This window comes from Ictidomys tridecemlineatus, chromosome 13, assembly GCF_052094955.1.
Source record: "Ictidomys tridecemlineatus isolate mIctTri1 chromosome 13, mIctTri1.hap1, whole genome shotgun sequence".
NCBI lineage: Eukaryota > Metazoa > Chordata > Mammalia > Rodentia > Sciuridae > Ictidomys > Ictidomys tridecemlineatus.
The window spans coordinates 91,715,966-91,725,493 of record NC_135489.1 but is presented as its reverse complement, the minus strand read 5'-3'; the positions used below and the strand labels follow the sequence as shown (position 1 = coordinate 91,725,493).

At 40.2% G+C, this 9,528-nt stretch overlaps 1 non-coding gene across 1 annotated transcript; it reads right to left on the bottom strand.

Moving 5' to 3' along the window:
* Positions 1 to 2,579: 2,579 nt before the first annotated feature.
* On the bottom strand, positions 2,580 to 2,686 carry LOC120886678 (U6 spliceosomal RNA). The gene has a single exon (XR_005729758.1). It is a non-coding gene; the product is annotated as a U6 spliceosomal RNA (small nuclear RNA).
* Positions 2,687 to 9,528: the final 6,842 nt, after the last annotated feature.

The following is a 9,528-nucleotide window of genomic DNA, read 5'->3' as shown; positions in this document are numbered from 1 at the left end:
TAAGATTCCTAACTAAAGTGCCATGTTTATTGAAGTGCAAGCACTGGCAGTTTGGGTGGTAATGGTGGAGAAGGGAAATTGAATCATGCAATGACATGCTGGTCTCCAGGGGGAAAAGCAGCCTGATTTGTAAAATTTGTTGATTTTTGTAGGATTTGTTCTTCCACCATGGCTTATTTTAAGTTGTGAAAAGATATCTCTGAACCCAGAGTTGGGGAAAGATGCTAGTGCTCAGCTCCCACAGGTCATTTTGTGTCCCACACGTCTCTGCTCTTGTCTTTTTGCTTGACCTTCCACTGACCGACTCATTTTCTTCTTGTCACTCATGGTGACATCTTCAAGGACACAACCACTTCTCTGACCTGACCTCTCCCCAGAGCATGCTTCTTCAAGGCTGATGCTTGTCTTAAGTCCTTCTGCTGCAGCTGGTGCTCTGAACTGCTAGGGCCTAGACGTGCACCCAGCATTCTGACACTTCTCATTGGGCCTTTGCTGGGGTGAGTTGCCTATGTGGCCTTTGTATCCTTCACTCCTCTTTTTAATTTCATAGGTATTTTAAGCTTCTCTCTCTCCAATGACCAGTATCCACAGACTTTCAGTGGTTGGGGGATCTCCTGGCATTTGGCATTTATTTCTCTATTTATAGGTGATTTGAGATCAGTGGTATTCTCTGTCCACTAGTTATCTTGAAGGCATGGGTCATTTTATTGGAACTTCTTGGTGATTTTATGGTTTGGCCATGGATGTATGAGGATGTAGAGAGATATTTGGATCCAGAATGCCACCAGCATCATCTAATTATAAAGATCCTTCTGGCTTTAGTTCTAATTATCAAGTTCATTGATAACTTCAAGGTCCTGTTGGCCTAGAATGAGAGCTTTTCACAGAAGCCCACTACAAGTGAGACTTAGCCATGCAGGCTATGCCTGTGGGTCCCCATAAGGAACTGGGGACACACACGCATAACCTACTCCAGTTTGTCTAACCCACGTGATGAGGGTAGATATCATGTCTCCAGTTCTGGGTCACATCTCATCCAGAGGTTCAGGTCAGCCTGAGCACAGTGTATTCTCATCAGGCAGAAATGTTTGACTTTGGTGGCATTGGGGAAAAGACACAGAAAAGACCATGTCAAAATAATAGCAATTTGAAGCTGTTGTTAATTTTGGTGTGCAGTACGGTAGGTCAACTCTCAGTGAAGAGCTATTGGGTTTCCACAGCTCTTGATATCCACAAATGCTTTAATGTTTGCTTATTAATCTCATCCCAACATATCCTGCAGATGAGCCTTTACCCATCTGTGTGTTCATGATAACTATGATAGAGTCATGAGTCAAATTGTTCACTTACTGTTTTATTTTGATTTTTATTGCAAAATATCTCTTTTTTTCCACAAGCGCCAATAGTCATAAAATCATTGACTCAGCACAAAAGGTTGCCAACACACAATCTACAAAGTACAAGCTGTAGGTCCACATGCTCACAATCATTCATTCAGTCAAACAAACTTTTTTATTTTTAGTTTTAATTTTAGGTGGACACGATATCTTTATTTCATTTTTATGTGGTGCTGAGGATGGAACCCAGTGCCTCACACATGCTGGGCAAGTGCTCTGCCACTGAGCTACAACCCCAGCCCTCAACAAGCACTTTGAACACAAGCTCCAGGGATTCTCCTGAGGATTCTTGGCTGTGGCCTAGCATGTGCAAGGTCCCGAGTTTCATCCTCAGCGCCATAAGTAAATAAATAGGAGAGAATTTGTCATAGACCTGCTTGGAGAATTCCTTGCTGCTTTTCTACCTCCAATTTCTACTTTAATTCAGGGTACCCACTGTCCTATACAACACCCAAGCAAGTGAGTGAGAGGTGACAATCCAAGTTACAGTCTTCACCTGTATCTTTTGTTTATATCTTTGGATTTTATTTTTTTATGGAGACATTGAAGTTACTATTTTTTTTTACTTTCAAACATTTTTAATATCATATTTTCAACACTTTAATGAAAATAAAATGAATTTATGAGGTTGTAAGGAAACATCTTTTTATTTTAATGAATATGATTTACTAAACACAAAATACAACTCGATTCTTTATTGGTTCATTCATCATTCAATACATACTCATTGAATGTCTGGTATATGCCGGGTACCAATCTAGGTGCATGAGGATATAGCTTTGAACAAAAAAGAAAATGTCTCTACCTTCATAGAATGTACAGAGAATGGGAAGCTAGATAATAAGTAAAATAGCTAACTAGCAAAATAGTATGAGATCTTTACTTGATAGATTATTGTCACATTTCAGACAGAATTTTATGCCTGAGAAAAGCTGTTAACAAATGTGTCTTGTGAAGTTGTACCTAGACAGGGAAGCCTATGTGTCCTAATCTATTCTTCTTCTGAGTTTTCTTTGTTTCTTATTCTAATTTGTTATATATGAGAGTAAAATGCATTACAATTCATATTACACACATAGAGCACAATTTTTCATATCTCTGGTTGTATACAAAGTATATTCACATCATTTGTGTCTTCATACATGTACTTAGGATAATGATGTCCATCTCATTCCACCAAAAAAAAATACGGAACACTTATAAATTTGCATGTCATCCTGGCACAGGGTCCATGCTAATCTTCTCTGTATCATTTCCAGTTTTAGTATATGTGCTGCCAAAGCGAGCATGAAGTTACTATTTTTATGTATCTCTCTCATGATGGTAAAACACTCAGGTTTAATTTAATTTTTACTTTTCATTTCTCTGTTTTGATAAATCATGAACACCACCACAGTCTCACAGACCTGGAGAAAAATCCCATCTCCTATGTAACTTAGCCTAGGATATTGTCCATGGAATACCTAAACAGAATGATAGAATTTTGAATTTCGAAATCTTAAGGATTTTGAAATTTTTTTCAAAATGTTTTTCAAAAATTTGAAAGAATTTGTCATAAACTTTAGTATGTTGTTTTGATGGAATGAGATAAGTATGTCTGCAGACAGACTATAATATTTTTAAAGATTTCAGTCCACAATTGCCTTCTGGTAATGGAAAAAAAAATTAGTCTTCAAATTAACTGGACTTAGGGTCGTTTGGTTTGGTGAGGGAACATTCCAGATGGAAATTCTGAAACTACAAGAGGGTAATGCAAATCAGATGTCCAAACCAAGGGGTTTTTAATGTATGTATACATGCAAATATAGCCCTTGGCTGGTCAGCTATCTGATTTTCTCCTAGTGAATCTAACATGCTTTAGACTTGCTTCCTAAGCAACCTGCTCTGAATCCATCCCTCATGCTTGGCTCCTTAGATCCTGTTACTTTTCCTTGCTCATGATACATTGACCACCGTATGTACCCCTTAATTATATGTGCACTGCAGACCCGGATTATGTGGCTCTGGCTGCCTTAGTTGACAGGGTGAGGGCGACCCTGTTTGATTTCCCAGCTTTTCTGCTTCTCTGCTCCTCATCTGAAATGTGCAGCTACAGCTGCCTTGCTCAGGTTAGATAGAAGCTTATAAAAAAGCAAGAAGGATTGGGCACACTGGTGCACGCCTATAATCCAGCAGCTCTGGAGGCTGAGGCAGGAGGACTGTGAGTTCAAAGCTAGTCTTTGCAATTTAGTGAGGCCCTAAGCAACTAAGCAAGACCCCCCTCTCTAAATAAAGTATTTTAAAAGGGCTGGGGATGTGGCTCAGTGGTTAAATGCCCCTGGGTTCAATCCCTTGTACCAAAAAAAAAAAAAAAAAGTGAGATGATTAAAGATGGAAGGACTCCCTTGGTGATTGAGATGATAGATAATTTTTTTTATATTTCTCTATATTTTCCAATTTTGTTCAGGTCCTCTATTTTTCCAAAGCCACAAGATCAACATTTGTTTTAAAACATACATACACACACACACACACACTCAAAAGCAAATGTGCTAAAATGATTCAATTGTGGGAGTTGGAGTGATTTTTATATTCTCACATTTCCATGCATTTCCCAAATACTGCTTTTCTAAAAACAAATTATTCTCAAAAATAACCCATGAACTACCAAAATAAAAGTATTTTTCTTATGGAAATGATTAAGTGTTATAAAGCAGTCTTTAAAGTATCTGATCTCTCAGGATCTAGATTCCCATTGCATTTGAAATCTACTTCAAAAAAAATATTTTGGTGGTGGGGCAGGGACAAGGGGTTGAACCCCGGGGCACTTAACCACTGAGCCACATCCCCAGCCCTTTTTTGGTATTCTTTTTAAAGGTAGGGTGTCCCTGAGTTGATTAGGGCCCTTGCTAAGTTGCTGAGGCTGGCTTTGAACTCACAATCTTCCTACCTCAGTCCCCCAAGACACTGGAATTACAGGCATAATAATATTTCTTGATAGAGATTTAACAGTTTAGACTTTTCAGCCTTCTTGTCTATTTTAATATTTTCAACATTCCTGACTACTCACTCCACACAGGTGAGGTTCTGAAAAGCAAGGCTCTCCCCCTCTCTCCAAGACACAATAATATTTATTTTGTCTTTTCTTTTTCTTTTTTCTGTGTGTGCATATGTGTGCACATATGTGTGCTGGGAACTGAAACCAGGGCCTCTGCATGCTAGGCATGGGCTCCCTCACTCCACCACCAAACCTCATCCCCAGTCCTTTCTTTTGTTTCATTTGTCTTTGCGGAGCTATGTGTTCTAATTTTCTTCAGGGGACTGTACTGCCTTTGGGATGATGAACTGTTTGTTTTGACAGTAAACTGAACATCTAAATAGCTACCTCCCAGGTAAATAAATAAAAGCTTGTTCAATATTTCTTACCAACAAAAGGTTTTATCAGAAGTCTCCAATTCTGGATGCTGGGTATACAGCACCATCCAGCTGGGTGTTACTTTGAACTTCTTGATTAATGAAATAGCCATTGGTGTTTTTGTCCAGCTCTGCACCAATCTTACACCATTTTAATTATCAAATTTTTTTAAAATAATAAATCTAGATATCCAGTACCTCTCTGAACTTTTTCTAAATCCACACTATCCAGTGCAGTTATTCCTTGCTAGAAAGATAAAATGCACACCAGATTTTGAAGACCTAGTACCAACACGAATATAAAATATTTGTTGATGATTTTTATGTTAGTTACATATTAAATTGAGAATGCTTTGAATGTACAGATTAAACAAAATATAGTACTAAAATTAATTATACTGGTTAATTATTAATCATACTTTTAATGTGGCTTCTAGAAAATCTTAAATTATGTGTGTAGGTCACACCTTTGGCTTGGGCTATTCTTCTCTCAGATGTTGCTGTACTAGAGCTATCTGGCTTTTCAACTTCTTCTTTAGTTAAAAAAAATTTAAGCTGCATTTTTTCTACAAGTTTTTCCATTTTGCCTAAGTTTTGAAGTGTATTAGCATAATAGGGGTCATCATGTTATCTTATGACCATTTCAGTGTCCGTAGCATTGGTAGTGATGCCTCCTTTTTAAAACAAAAATTTTGGTCTGAGTTATCTGTGTCTTCTCAAGGCCTACATCAGTGCTTTTTCCTTTTTTCTTGATCAATCATGCTAGAGATTTGTCAATTATTAATCTTTTATATTTGGTGGAGGGGTACTGGGGATTGAAGGGTTCTCTATAACTGAGCTGTGTGCCCAGTCCTTTTTATTTTATTTTATTTTATTGAGACAGAGTCTCACTACATTACTGAATTTGTGATCCTCCTGCCTCAGCCCCCTAAATCCCTGAGAGTATAGCTGTGGCCACTCCCCAGCAATTATTCCCCGTTTTAGGAACCAACTTTAACCTTGTTACTCCTTGTTTTATATGTTTGCTATGTATTTCACAAATTTCTCCTGTATTCACTACTTTCCTTTTTCAGTATTCTTTGTGGTTTTAGCCTAGCACAGTGGGACACACCTATAATCTCAGAAACTCAGGACACTCATCAGGAGGATCACAAGTTTGAGGCCCTCTGTAATTTAGTGAGACTCTTGTTTCAAAATAAAATAAAAATGGGTGGTGATGTAGCTCAGTGTTAAAGCACCCTGGGTTCAATCTCTAGTACCACCAAAAAAAAAAAAAAGAAAAAGAAAGAAAAAAAAAAAACCTCCAGTGTTTTCTATCTTTCTTTCTTTCTTTTCCCTTTTCTCCCCACTAATTATTGAAAAGTATGCTTGAGTTATTGAGTTTTAAACATTTTTCTCTTCGTACTTTATATTCCACATGTCTAATATGTATCATTTTATTTAGTTTAGTCTAAGGATTTTTTAGTTTCCATTTGTGATTTCTTATTTGACCCAAAATATATTTCAAAATATCTTTCATCATTTCCAACCAAGAAGAAATGTTTTCTTTTAATCATTGGCTCAGTAATTGACTTCTAACAATTTCATTGTGGTCAGAGAAGTTTCCTCTGTAAAATTGGTCAAGACTTACTTTTATGGCTCAGAATATTATGAGTTTCTGTATGTTCCTTGTTTTTTTTGAAAGGACTGTACTCTGCAGTTGTTGGGGGGCAGTGTCTACGCAGCATTTAGTTTAAGTTGTTAATTATGTCATGTCAGCTTTCTGTTGCTATGACCAAAATACCTGACAGGAACAACTTAGAGGAGAGAAGATTTGTTTGGGCTCGTGGTTTAAGAGATTCAGTCTGGGGTCTGTCCGCTCTGTTGCTCTGGGCCTGAGATAGGGCAGAACATCATGGCGGAAGGGTGTGGCAGAGGAAATCTGCTCAGCCATGGCAGCCGAGAAGCAGAAGGAGAAAGGGGTGGTGCAGGAAGGGGCCAGAGAGAAGACAATCCCTACCAGGTACACTCCAGTGACCTACATCCTCCAGTTAAGTCTCACCTCCCAATAACCCATTCAGCTACCAGTGGGTGAATCTACTGATCAGGTCAGAGCATCATGATCCAATCATTCACCCGCACCCTCACCCTTGAGCACATGAGACTGGGGGACATTTGGCGTTGGGGAGAGTTCCCGGGGAGCGTGTGTGGAGTGTGCTGGTGGAGTTCAGAAATAAAGTTTGTTCCTGCTTGAGTGGCTCGTGATTTGTGCCCAGCCAGACTGCGGCAAATGCTCAAATCTTCTACATCATCAACTTTTCTTTCAACTACTGAAATGTTTTAAATTTCCTTCCTATGATTATGTGTTTATTTCTTATTTTAGTTGTCAGTTTATTTACTTAAATACATTGAGGTTATACTCGTAGGTGCGTATAGATTTAACATGGTCGTTCTTGTGGATTTAGGCTTGGATCATTGTGAATACTCTTGAGAAATACATAAGTCATCAAGAACAGAATTTTCAGGGCAATATGGAGATCAAGGCCGTTCTGCTGAGGCCTCAGAAGGAAATGAGGAGCATGTTTACCTTGCATTATGGAGGAAAGGGGGTCCTCGTTAGAGGGTGGTAAAGAACTTGACTGGATCAAGCACATGTTCTAGTGTTCAGTTGCGAATGATGAAAGCAGATATTTAGTTGAGATTTCTAAGCAGTGTTCTGAGAGAGCAGCTTGGTTTCTCCCAAGTCTTACAGTAAATGTGAGAAGAGCCTGTCCCCAGCCTAGCTCAACCCCTGGCCTGCAGAGCTGTGGGCACGGGACCTCCAGCCCGGGACACTGGAAGACAGGGCTCCAAGCCACAGGGGTTTATTCTTGAACCTTAAGACATCACGGAGTTCTCCTCGTCCTTTGGACTTCCTCGGGAACTGTCAGTCCTTCCTTGTTTCTGTTTCTCTCGGAATGGGGATGCCCATTCTGTGCCTGTCCACCTGGCATATTTGCTTGGTTTCACAAGTTCAGAGCTGGAGAGGAATTTTACCCCGGCATGAATCCTACTTCCCTCTCATCTCCCACATCTGACTGAGATGATACTTAAATGAGCACTTGGGGTTTTAGACTTCAGAGTTGATGCTGGAACTTAAGACTTTAGGGGGATGGAATGAAGGTATTTGTCATCTGAGAAACACATGAGTTGGGGGGCGTGGAGGGGTGCATATGTGTCCCCAACAGATTCCTCTGTCAAAGCCCCATCTCTCAATGTGACTGGCCACCCAGCCCCGGGGTACTATGACAGGCCTTAATAAAACAGAGTTGTTCTGAATAAAAAGGAACAAATTACATGCCACAAGAAGAATTTTGAATCATAAAAGTACTGTGCCAAGTGAAAAAAAGCCAGACCCCTCAAAATATATCCTACATTATTCCATTTCTATGAAGTCCTATAATTGGCAAAAACAGATCTAATTTCTGTGATTGAAATCAGATCGGCGATTGCTTTAAGGGTGGGTAGAATGGGATTAATTGAGAAGGGCACAGGGGATGTTTTGGGGACAGAAGTATTCTGTATCTTTCTGGGAATATTCATTTGGTAAACCCCACTGAACAGTATAAATAGACCTTTGCATTTTGGTGTAATAAACTGTATTTCAGTAAACTGAAAATAGTTGACTCTCCTTATCCACAGGTTCCTCATCCTCAGATTCAACTATCTGAGGACTGCAAAAGTTTTCCTTAAAGATAACAATAAAAAAAAAAAGCACCAATAAAAACAATAAGAATTAAAAATACAGCCAAGCATGGTGGCGCACACCTGTAATCCCAGCAACTCCTGGGGCTGCGGCAGGAGAATCACAAGTTCAAGGCCAACCTGAGCGACTTAGCCAGGCCCTGTCTCAAAATAAAATAAAAAGCACCAGGAATACAACCCAGTGGTCGAGCACCCCTGGGTTCAATCCCCAGCACCAACACAGCAAAACTTGAAGATTAAAAATCACCAATTTTTGCTGAGCTCAGTGGTACACACCTGTCATTTCAGCTACTTGGGAGGCTGAGGCAGGAGGATGACCAGTGTGAGATCAGCCTGGGCAACTTAGCACCTGTGTCAAAATAAAGATATTTTTTAAAAGGAATGGGGGTGTATCTCAGTGGTGGGACATCCCCCAAGTTCAATCCCTGTTGCCAAAAATGAAAATTTAAAAAATTTAAAAACCCTAGATTTAGAGATAAATAACGCCCCTGATGTGCAGGTGGTGATGATAGTGACAGCTGATTAGGGTGGATGGCACATGCACAGACCATTCACTCAGCCCATAAGTGTTCCAAAAGCCTGTCCCTGGAGAGGTGGGTAGGGACTCGCTCCTCTGTCTCCACAGTGTACATAGTCCTAAGCAACCCGAGTGAGCAAACCTTCTCCTTTGCAGGACTCATTTTAGTGATGGGCACGTGGTGTGGCACGTGTGTCGCAGTCCCCATTCTTTGCCCCACTCCTTTCTCTTTCTTTCTTGAGAAGACAGAAGATCTAGGAGCTGGGGAATCCATTTCAGTACTGGGGCTACTGCAATTCCTAGGGTGGCAGAAGAGGCCCAGGGAGAATCAGAGGTCCTCTGGAGGCCGGTCTCCAAAGAGGCCCTGGAACGGTAGGTGATTCCGAGAGGACGCCTGAGGGTTGTCCCTGTGGAAGATTATACTAGAGGGTTCTTTTAAAGGGTGAGAAAGAGCCAGGTGTGGTGGCGCAAGCCTGTCATCCCAGCGGCTCAGGAGGC